At 37.6% G+C, this 15,453-nt stretch overlaps 1 protein-coding gene across 4 annotated transcripts in view; it reads left to right on the top strand.

The window, feature by feature from the left end:
- Positions 1-15,453, top strand: part of Frl (formin-like protein) — a 318,309-nt gene that overhangs the window by 181,730 nt on the left and 121,126 nt on the right. The window lies entirely within an intron of this gene.

The raw sequence follows: 15,453 nt of genomic DNA, 5'->3' as shown, positions 1-15,453 counted from the left end.
TTGCCGACAGGCATGTAGCCAGGATTTCGTAATGGGGGAGGGCCATGATATGAAATACGGTGGTCGATCATTCTAAACTTTTTTACTGGAACATATATTGGTTTGTTTAGCAAGGATTTCGTAATGGGGGCGTGACTTGAAGGCCCAGGAGCCCGATCAATCTAAAGTACTTTACTATCAACATATATCGGTTTGTTAGGACAATAAAATGAGGATATGTTGTCAAGTATTTAATAACAAACTATGAAGAAATCTCGAGTAAAATAATAATAATAATAATAAAACGTATTGAAGATTTTACAATATTTACGTCCTTCCTCAGTTTATTCAAATATAACAATTTTCCTTTCATTATGACCTCAACTATTATAAGAAGTACATATTCACTATTATAAACAGTACATACTCAATAATGTCTTGTAAAGTATTTTACAATATTTGCGTTCCTTCGTTTCCCGGCGGGAGCTCATGTGGTTCGGATTCCACGTTAATCAGTAGGTCCACGTCTCATATAGCCTTGCTGCTGAAAGGGACGATAAACTAAACTCAACTCAACTATATTTGCGTTCCTTTCTCTGTTGAATCAAATGTTAACAGAACTTTCTTTCCACATAAATTTTTGTTTTTATTATTCCGTCAACTACTGTCTGTTCCAAATAACATGTCAAAAGAGCAGTAGAAAATTGTTTTTGAAATAACATGTTTGATACTGTAAGGATGCGATGAAAAATTATGATTTAAAAAAAATGTCCACGCAATTACACAACGGCACTATGCTTTCGGAAGCTTGAAATCTCCCTGACTAGTAGCAGAAATTCTGACAATTCCGTAACTTTTATAGAAATTGCAAATTCCCTGTCTCTTCCAGGATATCTCGCTCACCTCGCCACCATGTATTGCAAGTAATACAAATTTCCTCATGAGAAAGAGTAACCAAAAGCTTCCTGTAGTTTATTTTTAACGCTGATCCTTTTTTTTTTCATTTCATTTTGTTTAATCTTCCCTTTTTTTTTCATTTCTGGACTCAAAGGAGGGATCCTGACCCTCCTAAACCCCCCTTGGCTACATGATTGTTGCCGAGCTTGAGATAAGTTCGACTGTGGTCTTATTTACGAATGGATTCAACTATATTTGGTGAAATATTGGAAATGGGTACTCCTCTTATTCGAGAACAGGATACAAATATGAAAGATGCAGTATCTCGCGAGCAGAGGTTCTTTGACACTTTGCATTATCTTGCGTGCGGAAACACGTACGAGGACTTAAATTTGAAACAGCCATTGCATCTGAGACGCTTGGACAAATTATTATAGAAACGTGTGAGGCCGCATTTTTTAGATTCCTGTTTTTATAATCTTCACTCTTTACCTTCCACAGTTCAGGTAAATTTCGATAAAGTTCAATAAATTCTTGCCAGAATTCTTGAATCCTATTCATTAACGCCACAGCGCGAGAAATAATCGTTTCTACATAAGGTCTCCTACCTATAGGGCCCATACACGGTCCACGGTTTGTGCAAACAAGGCTGTTTGTGCAAATAATTTGACCGTGTATGGTGCTGTATGAACTGTTTGCTCAAACATTTGTGCAAACTTTTTCCACATCGAACTCGTTCAAAAATTGTTTACACAAACATGATGTTTGCGCAAACACGTGGACCGTGTATGGGCATGTTTGTGCAAACACGAGCTTTATTTCCGAGTAAGAGGTCTAGTGTACAGACGCTTATTTCTTGCGTTATAGCGTCAATGAATAGGAATCAACAATTCTGGAGAGAATTTATTGAACTGTGGAAGGTAAAGAGTGAAGATTATAAAAACAGGAATCTGAAAAAGGCGGCGTATGAGGAATTGGTGGCTAAAATGAAGAAAATAGATTAGAAGGCGGATAGATAGTCAGTGAGAAATACAATCAATTTTCCAGTATTTCACCACATGTAGTTGAATCGAAAAATATTTTTTTTTGTATGACAGCGAAAACAAACGTTTTAAGCAGATCTCCTATATGGAGAGTTAGTGCAACCTACAACAGGTTAGTTAAAGAAAATTTCAACCTGGATGTACTGGCAATGGATGTAGGTAGTTTTAAGAAGTCTATTAATTTTGTAAGACAAATGTAATTATGACCAATAGCTTTATTAACCTATATAATCTGTATAACGATTTACTATGTAACACTGTAATTAGGCCTGTGCCTGTTGTGTTATATGTCAATAAATCAAATAAAATCCATTCGTAAATAATTTTTATAGTCCACAGTCGAACTTATCTCAAGTTCGGATATTACCTAAGTAAATTTTGATGATTAAACTTAGACCGTTTATTGAACCACTCTTTCATCCACATCCTCTTCTTCTGTTTTGGTTTCGCAGGTCTTTCCGCTTCCAAAGCACAAGCAATTACTATCGCTAAACGAGCTGCTTCAGTGGACATGTTTACGCGATCAAACTCAAAATTGAACTGAAGTTTGTGCAAACAGTTGAACCGTGTATGGCCGAATGTTTGCGCAAACACAGTGTTTGCACAAACATGATGTTTGCACAAACCGTGGATCATCTATGGGCCTCTTTAGAAATAAACCTCGTGTTTGCACAAACATGCCCATACACAATCCACGTGATTGCGCAAATATCATGTTCGTGTAAACAGTTTTCGAACGAGTTCGATGTGGAAAATGTTTGCACAAACGTTTGCGCAAACAGTTCATACAGCTCCGTACACGGTTAAACTGTTTGCACAAACCGTGGACCGTGTATGAACCCTATAAGAGATGAATCCTAAGTTTTCGGAAACGCAACCATTGCACGTACTGAATAAAGTGTGTAACACAGTGGTTTCCATTTCATGAATTTTTGGTGATTGTATGCATTTACACATTATTCACAGATATAGCAGTCTTTTTTTGTAATTAGAGCTCAGATATTTGCTATAATTACGACTCGCTCTTTAAGAAATACGATAAACTAAAAACGTGTAAAAAAAAATGCTTCTCATAAACGTGGAAAATGCACTGAAAGAGCCTTAAAATATATTATGACGTCAAATATTATTCTAAAATATGCTATTTTCACTGTACCTTAGCTGAGATTTACTACAAATATTTGAATTAAAGTACGTCAAAATAAGTTTGAATTAAAGTACGTCTCCTTGCAACGTAAAATTATACCTACGCAATACTTTTATGATATGTTTGATACAGCGAAACAAAATTATAGGTTCACACGAGAGGTCATTGTTGAACTGTAGTGCAGTTTTTATATAGTGCGAATGTTATATCGACTTGTGGAAAAACAATAGGGAAACTGTAGTCGCGTTCTTCTTCTTCTTAATAATAATAATAATAATAATAATAATAATAATAATAATAATAATAATAATAATAATAATAATAAACTGAAAAGCGCGAAAAATGTGCAGAAAAGTTCTAAAAAGGCAAACAGCAAGAATGCCAAAAATACTTTTACGATGAAAGTCAAGAGCGTTATTTTTCTCATTATATGGACAGCTAATGTATTTTGTTTTGTTCCCGACATATTATATATATATATATAGGGCTATATATATATATATATATATATATATATATATATATATATATATATATATATATATATATATATATATAGGGGCGGATCCAGAATATGATCAAGGGAGGGGCTAAACCACATTTTGCCGTTTTATCCAGTGTAAAGCAGGATTGAAGCCCATTTTATCCAGTGTATACCTGAGCGTCAAGGGGGGGGGCTATTGCCCCTATAGCTCCCCCCTTAGATCCGCCACTGTATATATATACTGTTGTAAGGCTGAAGTAACTTCGAGCTATTCAAGATGCTTCTTTTTGCTACAAGCTGCAGTTCAAATAGTGTTTACAGGATAAAAAATGTTTATAATACCATTAAAGATATAAACGTCAACTTGAGTGTCCTGCCCGTGACAGAAAACTACCAAAAGTTATTGTACTGAATTACTAAATTTGTGAATGTGGTTCGTACTTAGTAGAAGTAACAATTTTCACGTGTACTTCACATTTACCAAATTTTGGACTAATGCTAACAATATATTTCGATTTATTTCAATTTGAAAACTTGTCCTGCCCGTGACAGTGGGCATGCCACTCGTGGGATAGTTTGTGTACATTGGTTATTCACGATAGAAAATGATTCCATGTGTACTAAAATGAAGTTTTCTAAGCATGAACATTATTTACTTAAATAGAGGATTATGTATTACTGTCAGTATGATGTTTTAACTTAAAATAAATGTCATATAAATATTATCATTAGTGTCACCTTTCTGTTCGTTTCAAGGGAGCAGTAGATGGGATTGAAGTACGTACAAAACGGCCAGTATGGAACTTTGTGAAACAAAACAAAGTAATTGTAGAATGTGCTGCTAATTTCGTAGCAGCTTTAAACTCTTCGTTTCAAAATATATCTGTTTTACTACTATCATCAGCAGAAATTGAAAAAAAAAAAAAAAAACGTTTTGAATAAAAGACGGGAAAATGCTCTTGTCAGTTGAATGTCTCCAATCAAAACAGTTATTCCTGCAATTTGACAGTGAAAATTTGGTAGTTCGTGGAACTTTTAAATTAGAGCTGCATCCGTATAAAATCTTTAAATTTCTAACAGACTTTTATTCAGATTCTGAAAATGGTGACTCCAAAAGCCATGAAGGTATCCTGAGGGACGACTTACAAGGCTTGTGCATGTTAACAAGGCTTGTGTTAGACCAGCTGTTGAAGATATAACACAATAAACATTTTTGTTGATGGAATTTTTCTCTAGTGGACAGATAAAGAAAACATAGACATGCAACTATCGCACAAAGCCCAGTAGAAGAGGACGAAGAAGTCAAGGAAATTCGTATGAAGACCGTAAGCGATTGCGGTAAAATTTTCAAGACTGTTGAAGATGTGTCTTACGTGCATTTCGATCAAATAATACCTTTGATACCAGCAGTGCTGTGCCCCGGGGGGAGGGGAGGCGAGCGTGGTTACGGCCCCGGGCGTCAAAGAAAGGGGGCGCAAAATTCAGGAGGAAAAAATAATATATATATATATATATAAAATGGAAAGAAAACAAGTATTAAAAAGTGCTCAAAATCAACGAAAAGCAGTTTATTTTTGAAAATTTTCTTACGCATCGCGCCACCCATAGTAACGCTTTGCGGCTGGTCTGTCGATCTCATATTTACGGGGGCGCCGTCGCGACGCGTCGTATACTCTCGCCCCGGGCGCTGATTTTCCACGGCACGGGCACTGGATACCAGCACCTATTTTATATACTGTTGGACAGTGTTTTGTACGAATTTCCCTACAAGGTGGGTGTAAATGGGCAAATAAAACCATTTCCTAAAGTGTAGGTGGTGAGAAATAAGTGTACGGCATATTATTATTTTTATGTGGTAAAAGCGAGCCTTAACTGAAGTAAATATAATTATTTATGTAAAATGCTATAACAGAACAGCAGAAATTAACTTATTTTCCATTTTATTTCATTTTTGAAATCATTCATATTGAGATGATGTGTGTTGATTCACACGGTGTCCTGCCCGTGACAACCATGTGTCCTGCCCGTGACACAGTAAAGTTTAGTTTATTCATTAAATAAATATTTGGCAAATTTCTATTATGTGAAGTTTGTTTAAAAATTTCATCATTTATACATTTCCGTTTAAATAAAAACATTTTGAGCTAAGAATTCACAGAGTTTTGTAACATTCACTTAGTGTGTTGAAAGTCACTTCTCTTTTTTGTCCCCACCCGTGACAGACATTTAGGAATTAATATTTTCTACTCTAAACAGAAAAAAATACTGAAAACATCAGCTACATATACTCCTAAGTCTGTACTGCTCATATATCATACAATTAGCAGAATTTATGTTGTAGTTTTAGAAATATACAACTTTAAAGCATCAAAAATGTCGTCTAAATGTCCTGCCCGTGACGATGGAATGGCCCAGAAGCAAAACATAACAATCCTTAATCACTATGGAAATTAATGTTGTACTTGTCCCTCTAGTGAGAGCTTTGATCGAGTTTGGTTGGTTTAAAATGCCAGTCCATCAAATTAGTACTGAAATTCAAGTATCGGCATTTTTCACAACTTTTGTGTTCTGCGTTAAAGGATAGCACCCGGACTTATAAGATAGTACCATGAATACTTCGATTATCGTGATTTTCGATTTATTGTGGTTTATAATTTCATACTGAAATTCCAATTATTGTGCTCCCAGTTAGAATTATCGTGACCGCGAGTTATAGCCTCTACATATGCTAGCAGAACTACATTTAGTTAGTCGCCATTTCAAGTAGCGCTTCATTTTAATCAGACAACACTTGTTCACCATTCACCACTAACTGTCCGTCTTTGCCTGAAATGCTTGTAGATATTTAATACTCCTTATACAGGGACTACAATAAGGTTTACTATTATAAACTTCAATAACTCTGTCCAGGAAACACCTACTGTATAGCTCATTGGCTTAAGATTTATTTATTTTGCTCTGTGCACTTATGGAAAACATGTTCAAAATGGGCACTGTATCTCTGCAAACACTCGCATCCTGAGGACTGCTGTACAAATCTGAACGATTATCTCGTTGATGCCATCGATAACCAACGTCTTGAGTTCTTCGATAGATGGTGATTGGGCTTGCTTATTTTCTTCCTTAGAAAACTTCGAATCGTCCCTTTTACATTCCACTTCTTCACCAAGTTTAAAATTGTTAGTTTGCAGGGTGCATCTCTACAGTTAAAAATGTTGTCTAAACTTCCTCTCCACGGTTATGAATGGTCTAGTTTTCTTACACTTATTGACAATGCAAACACACTGCTTTACACTGTATGAGGTCGCCATCTTGTATGACGTCACGTATGTGTTGCCAGATCAAGGGCGCCGATCCTGGGGGACCGAGGGGGCCCGCCCCCCCAAAGTTCATGTGGGTCCCCTCACATTGTATTTATGAATATACAATATTTCGTGTAATTTGAATGCAATTTGTCTTAAGTCCCTATATATGCCTTTTGCATGTGGATGGGTCCCTCCAAATTTACAGAGAAATCGGCGCCCTTGTGCCAGATAAATATTTTTGAGTTGCTAAATTCTATGAGCATGTAACATCACTGTACATGTTTCCTGTATGAGATTATTAACGTTTATAATGATAAACCGTATTGTGGTCCACGCTCTATGTATACAAATTAAGATTAGGATTTTTTTTTAATGAATCTGCAGTTTTTAGTTAACACGTTTAACACTTTTTTTAAAGCCTCATGAAATGTAAATAATGTTTAAAATCTTAGGTAATAATCACTCATTTTACAACGCATTATTTATCCTGATTATTCGGATTTGATTTAGTGGTTCAGTTTATATTAACACCACGTTAATTACATTAAAAAATGGTCTGTTGTATCTTTGGATGGGATTCTTCGATGTTATATATAGGCTGCCTACTCAGAATTAAACTTCCTGTTCCCATAACATCTAAGTCTTCTTTTAAATACGTGTATGTCGTAATACACTAATTTTCCCAAGAGTTTTCCTTCTGTAAATGCAGGATAAGGGCCAATTATATTATTCTCAACGTAATTCGGATGCAGTTTTCTTTTATTACCAACGGCAAATAGGCCTTGAACTTGGTATTTAATTGTATATTTTACTTGATCTTAAAACGTGAAATTACCAATTATGTAGCGGAAGAAAATGAGGAACTAAATGCGCAAGATTTATTTATTTTTTTGGGTAAGAATTGATTTAAGCCCGTCCAATTTTAGATCATAAATTCAAGTAAGGTCATTCGTAAAGGATGGCGAAAGATCAGAAATGATGTCATGCTGACATAACACACTATATGACTCACTCTAAAGGAGTGGTGTGCATTATATTTGTATGTTATTCGGAGAGAATGAATCAGAAGATGCTGGCAGCTATATTTTTGGTCTGAGGAGACCTGTTGTCCTTTGTGATGATGGTAATGACGGGACGACAATCCATCCTGATTATTCATTTTTAAAGCTTTTACTTTGTCGGTTCAGCGGATAAGTGGGAGTACGGCTTTTGTTTTATGATGGTTTCTTTCTTACCTGTGTGGATTGGCAGACATGTGTGAAAGATCTGATGTAAATGTTTTCAAGGAAAGTTTCTTACTACATGCTTGAATATTTCAAATCTCAACAAAGCAAAAATTGGATTATTACAACTCGTGTATAATGCTGTTAAAATTTGGAGAAAGTATAGTAAAGAATAATTACTTGAGTAACTGATTATTGCTTGAACAACTATACCAATAACTTATTATTTGGTTAATTGCATCAATAACATTTTGTGATATCGGTGTACAGCTTAAAATGAGATGTACTGGAGTTCTCACCTGAATTCAACCCAGGGCTCATGCACCGAAGACGCAAACGCTGTGTAAGTTAGTCATGAAGGAGGACCAATGACTGATTACTGTATGAAACTGTACCAAAAACTTCAATAAATATATAAGTAAATGATAATCGTTACTGAATCAGTGACTAATTATTGTTTGAATAACTATTAATAACTGATTGAATAACTACAGTTGGTGATCAGAAAAATGGAAACACCTGTAGTTGGCAACACGTCAGACGTATGGGCTGGCAGTGGTGTCGTGGCGCCCGCAGCGCCGGACCGCTGGTGGTGGTGTGTTAGGTCGGTCTCCATACTATGTCAGGCGCAGTGGAACAGCAGTGTCCAGTGGCTGCAGCAGACGGAGGTAGTGTAAAATGGGAGACCTCTCAGATTTTCAAAGGGGGCAAATTGTTGGTGCGCGGTTATGTGAAGTGAGTGTGACGGCAGTGGCTACTCTGTTAGGTGTGTCGCGTGGGACAGTGTCGAAGGTGATGACGGCCTACACAACACACGGGAAAACCACATCGGGGAAGCGGAACAGTGGGGGGAAGAAAATCATGAGTGACAGGTCACGCCGGGTATTAAAGCGCATTGTCACGCAGAACCGTCGTGCCACTGCGGAGCAAGTGACGGAGGAACTCAATCAGCATCTCCCCCACCCTGTTTCGACAATCACAGTCCGCCGCGAATTACATGACATGAACTTACGGGGTTGTGTTGCACGGGCCAAACCGCTCATCAGAGACCATAACGCTTTCGCACGCCGCAAATGGTGCCGCGACCATGCAACTTGGACCGTTGAGGACTGGAAACGTATGATATGGTCGGATGAGTCATCCTTCACCCTATTCCCAACCACAGGCCGTGTTTATATGTGGAGAATGTCCAAAGAAGCTTATGATCTGCAGTGTCTCCGCCCAACTGTGAAACATGGCGGCGGCTTGGTGATGCTGTGGGCCGTCATATCATGGTTTTCATTAAGTCCTGTGGTCACACTTAGCGGACGAATCACTGCCAACGATTATGTCGCAATTTTAGGAGACCACTTGCATCCTATGGTCCGGATGTTGTTCCCGGACAATGACGCCATATTCCAGGATGATAATGCACCCATTCACACAGCTGGCGTTGTTGCAGCGTGGTTTGAGGAACATCGGGATGAAGTTCAACGCCTCCCCTGGCCCGCCCAATCTCCAGATCTCTGTGGTCCGTCTTGGAAACACGTCTCCGGCGACGATTTCCACCTCCATCCTCTCTCACAGAACTGGCTGATGCCTTGCACGAGGAATGGTGTAAAATTCCACTTCCTACCATTCACGACCTCTATGCCTCCATCCCACGTCGCATCAAGGCTGTTCTGAAGGCGAAAGGTGGCCCGACACCATATTAATCTGGTAAGTTGCAATTTCGTTCAGGTGTTTCCATTTTTCTTATCACCATCTGTATATCAATGACTGACTTGATTGAATAATTAGATAAATCGATTAAATGTATTTGAATTGCTATACCAAGTTATTATTATGTGAATAACTGTATCGATGACGGTACTGTTAATTAATATTGCCCACATAATCATCATGATAGGTATTGCCATTATTGGCAAGTCACTTGCCGCAACTGAGAAGCTTCCTTGTATCACGGTCTTCAGCTAGCTTCGTACGATTTTTCTGTTTTGATACTGTCCATTAACAACAGCATCCTTCGCCTCCTCCCTCTAGCATTTCCTTCATGATAAATGTCCTTCTCAACCAATTTCCCAATAATTTTCTTTTCCTCTTGTCAGTTGCAATTAAAACCGTTCCTTTTTTCTTCCCCACCATTCGTTTTGCGCTCGACCCAGCTAATTCCATTCTTCTCCACACCCACATTTCGAAAGCTTCCATTCGTTTTCAGTCACTTTTGTATTTATGTCCCTACAGTACAATACTTCACACAAAGCATTTTATGAATCTTTTTCACTGAATGACTGCAGAATATGTTTCCTCACGCGTTTCCTAACATCCACTACGAGGTAGGTACTTCCCAAAATGATCTGTGTCATTCAGGGGCGTCATTTCAGACTTCGCTTGAGGGGTGCAAGAGCACAACCGACGTAAGATTTTCACGTTTTGTACTAATATATTCTTGGGGGGGGCAATTGTCCCCTCCTTCCCTCCTAAATGACGCCCCTGGTGTCATTGTTTGCCCTGTGCATCTATACGCATACCGTTAACTGTTTCTCAAGTGTAATTGCAACCACTCCCATTAGTCATTGCTCCACAACTGAAATACTCCGCGTGGCCTTGAACACAAAGATACCACCTGCCTCTGACCATGAAAATAGTATTACCATAACTAAAATTACACTGATGCTCTGAGATACTCAGCCTAGAAGTAATGGGCCTCGATGGCTCAGAGGTAGAGCGTTCACCTCTGTGCTTGGGGTCTTTGGTTCGATTGCAGCTCGCACCAACAGATTTATGGTGGAAAAACACAGTGTTAATGTTTTTTTGGGGGGAGAAGGGGTTCTCCCGTTTCCTTTAACCTAGCCGGCATAAGCGTCGGACGTAAAACTTAGAGATTTCATTTCATTTTCGATCTCGAAGTATGGAGACTTTCCGGACACCCTGTAGAGGCTCTGATTGTAGCATATGGAGGGTTAACACTGTTAAGATGAGAGGAATATCAATCAGAGCCTCATTGCTATTATTACTGTACACCCATGTAACGAATCTGGGGTACAAGTAATAATTTTATTCCACTTACCCTTGTCTTTCTTAGTGTTGGAATTTTCTCGAATATCAATGAATATATTACTTGAAATCACTCACACTCCAGGAGCTACTGGAGAAATAAATGTATAAGAGTGAGTGTATACATGTAACTTGATTGTACGGTACGTATTGGTGTGTATTGTAATAAAGTTTTTCAGTCAACTAGTACATATAACTATAGTGTCACGTAAAGTCGTGTGGTGAGCGTTTAAGAGTTCAGGTTGGTGATCACAAAAATCTGTGTCGCGGTTTCGAGTACCGCTCAGGGCACGTCCTCTCCATTTCACATCTCATTGTTCATTTCTCATTGTCTCCTTTATCCTGAATTCCTGAGCAGTTTAACGTAAAACTGAAAAATATAACACAATACAATTCTATCACGTAACTTTACATATTCGGAAATTTACACTTAAAAAAAGTGTCCATTTCCTTTACAAGACGTAACATGTTAGTTCCTCTTGTAGCGCACCTGCTGTGACCTTGTACGATTACGAAATTATTGATAACCTTGTAGTCAGCAGATGCTTGTATAGAAAAAAAAAATCTTTTTGTTCTAGCAGCTGTTCACTCACAGCACAGCAAGGATAAGACTGATGTAATATAACTAATCATGCATCATTACAAGTCATTACAATTCTTATTTTACTTCATACACTTCTCTGAGCTCGCCCTTTTGTCAAAGTAATGTGGGTCGCGAGTAATAAGCACTAAGCACATTCATTAGAGTGCTATACTCTGTCAAGGGCGCCGGGGCCCGGGCCCCCATGTATTTTTTTTATGAATATGTTTATTTTATATGTATTTTTTTATTGTTATGAATTTTTTAACGAATATACAAACCTACATCTGATTGGGTTCCCCCCAAAGTTACAGAGAAATCGGCGCCCTTGTACTCTGTCAATAATTTTCAGGCATCTTTCAAAGTTTCCTTAAAGTTGAAAAACACAAAGGAAAATATGACGGTCGCTTCAGAGAAAGAAACAGTTTATTATTGTTTTACATTCCTATACAGAGTGGTCCACATAGGTCTGCACTTCTCATGCCATTTTTTTTTTTTTCGCGGCAAGTAAGCTTGACTCTTGCCGTGAAGGTCTTTAAATCTATTTAGCGTAAGCTATGATAATATATACAGGGTGTTTCAAAACAACAACAACGTTTGGGAGGTGATTCCTGACACCAAGACTTCATAGACAAAAAGTATAGACCAACCTGGGTGCATAAATGCTTCAATTTGGAGTTAAAGGCTGCCGAAAACATGAAAAAATGAACTTTAAAGGTCCATAACTTCAAAACTATGGGACCAACCGTAGTCGGGTCAAGAGTTTACTTAAGAACTAATATGTGCGCTATCCAAAAATACATGTTTCAGAATTCTAAGGTACCCTCGCAACAATTTTTGTAGAGGGAGTTTTTGTACGGGCATAATTCTTACGGAAGTACTCTAGGGTTGTGAAACTTGGATATTTGGATAGGGCACATACTGGTCATGATTTGCCTACGCGCTTTCGACGCAGAAGATATGGTTTAGATTTCTGGTGGGAACTGAGCTTCCTCGTGGTTACAGTTAACGTATGCGTCTTTCGCGTGGGAGACCCGGCGGGATCTTATGGGGTACGGATGTCATGTTAAGTTATAGGTCCAAGTATCATTGTCTCAGCGCTGAACGGGACGCAGAACTCCAAATCATTGATAAGCTTGTGTGTTTCGGATTACATATTAAGCTATAGATCCACGTCTCATATCCTCGCTGCTGAAAGAGACGCTAAACTCAAAATCAAAGCCGGTGGAAGCTTATATGGTTCGGATCGTACGTTAAGCTGTAGGTATTGCTAAACTCTAAGTGAACAAGAAGTTGAATGTCATTGGTGAAATGCAGAAAATAAGGAACGTATCAGATCAGTTTTGTATGAAGTATCAGAGGAAAGGGTTCTGTGAAGGAATTCCAAAATATGTGACCTTTGTTACCTTTAAGAAAATAAATAAATAAATAAATGAATAAATAATTTCATAAAAACAAAACAAAAAATACAGTAGAGTCCCGATTATCTGAGCTAATGTGGGCCAGATCTAACTCGGATAATACGGATGTATGCATAGACATTTTTGTACAGTATTTCTCACTGTTGTTCATTTATTATTTCTCTATTAGACTATTTCTACTGTTTGTATTATTTTCCCTGGACATACAGTACAGTACATACATATGTACAAAAGGAAAATGAAATGAAATCTTTGAGTTTTACGTCCCACGGTTATGCCGGTTAGGCTAAAGGAGACGGTGATGATGAGGAATGAATGAAATGGTGGAATGAAGAAAGTGGGAGGAAACATGAGAACCCCGAGAAAACCCACGAGCACGGTGTTTCTCCACCACAAAGTCCACACGGCGCGAACTCGGATCGAACCAGGGACCCCAAGCACCGGAGGTGAACGCTATGTACAAAAGGAATTAGCCATAATACAGGAAAGAAAATGTAAGTTCGATATTGATACATACATAAGTAAAACACGATAGAAATAAGGCACTGTTTAGCATAGATACATGAATCTTTTAAATGTATTTTATAATTTTCTGCTGCCTCGTTTTTTTGGCCGCTATATCGCGCATGCGTCGCAACATCATGTTTGCTGGTGTCGTTGAAGAAGGGAGTCGTTGTAACCAAACTAGTTTTTCAAAATATATTTTGTTCGTTCGTTTGGATTAAGCTCGAATAATACAGAACCTTGAATAATCGTTACTTCACTGTAGTTCTTAAATTCTTCAGAAAACACGAACTTTTACGATGTTTCTGTGTAATCAGCTTGTTTACTATATATGGCACCGTATACACAAATTCACTACGTGTGTTATTTTAACCTAATTTAGTGCTTACAGAGCGTAAATTACTACTTGAATTATCGTAAGCTGATAAGCTAGTGATAGCAGTAAACAATGGCAAAACAAAAACATTTCATGGAATCTGATCTTTGCTCGTAAATTTTACAATAAGTACGTTGGTACCAATCCTAAGTTACGGTGGAGACGTTTTCCAGAAAGGCAACCCTCAAAACCTATAAAAGCATAACAAATTAAGATAACAATGACTTGGTGTGCTTTAGATTAATGATGGCCAAATGACGGCCCGCGATTCGAACCGCCAGTATATTTTATCCGGCCCGTGAATAAAAATTTTGTAATAATAATAATAATAATAATAATAATAATAATAATAATAATAATATACTCCATGGGTAATAGGATGAGTATAGCTGGTCAACATGAATCGACACAACTTTTAATTGTGGCCATATTTTCTGTAACCTTTTTTATCAAGTCCGTTCTAAGGAGGTTACTCATGTTCGTAGATCAGGTCCTAGTTACCTTAGACCAGTGGTTCTCAACCTAATTCCTATCACGACCCCCATTCTATCACATCCTCTTGCCAGCGAGCCCCTTAGAATTTCTGGTTTGTAATAAGCTTGTGTGGGATTTTTAGTATACCTATTGCGGGGATTTCACGATATCCATCTATTTCTATAACACTAGAATCCATTTCCTGTATATAGTGAATAGAATAACTTCCCCAAAAGCGAATGGTTTACAACCAAATTTGGCCAGTTCATTCCGATTACAAATATCGAATTTGATCCGTCATACTGTTTCAAAATGGAGGCCGTTTGAAAATTTTAAAACTTCAAAACTCCCTTAATTTTGGGTCGTATGATAAAAAAAAAAAAAAATAATAAGTGATTTCTAATTTTGGTTAAAGAAACTTGGACAGTTGTTGTGCTTCACGAAGATTGAACCATACATTGCCGCAAGAGTGATATCACACCATGCTTAGGTATCTCATTAGCTTTCAATTTTAGTTGTATTCAACATGCAGGTTTTGTTGCATTTATATATGTTCTGGTATTTCAATATGCAGTTCTCATTGGTTTCATATCATACCTCTTTCATTTAAATTGATTTTTAAACAACTCTGTATCTGTTGAAAATGTTTAGTATACCTATTTTTTCTTGTTCTTCACAGTATGCATAAAAATAAAAATATGCCTATCAGAACAAAATTCAAAATAATATTTAAAAATACTTTCCGGTATTAGATTCTAATTATATTTATCTCTTCCGCTTATATTCGCGACCCACATGAAACCCAGTTTGAGAAACGCTGCCCTAGACATACGAAACAAGAAATGGGATTTGCAGAATAGAACCAAGATTGAGAAAATGTGTGACTTAGGCTGGCCGCATATTGAGGGAGCAAATGAGTGCAAACAAGCGTTGAGCATCATTTTCGTATCATTGAGGTTTGTTGGAATCCAGCTCACCATACAT

This window comes from Thermobia domestica, chromosome 15 (assembly GCF_964235325.1).
Source record: "Thermobia domestica chromosome 15, izTheDome1.hap1.1, whole genome shotgun sequence".
Classification (NCBI taxonomy): domain Eukaryota; kingdom Metazoa; phylum Arthropoda; class Insecta; order Zygentoma; family Lepismatidae; genus Thermobia; species Thermobia domestica.
The sequence above is the reverse complement of the archived record's forward strand: the minus strand, read 5'-3'. Positions and strand labels throughout refer to the sequence as shown.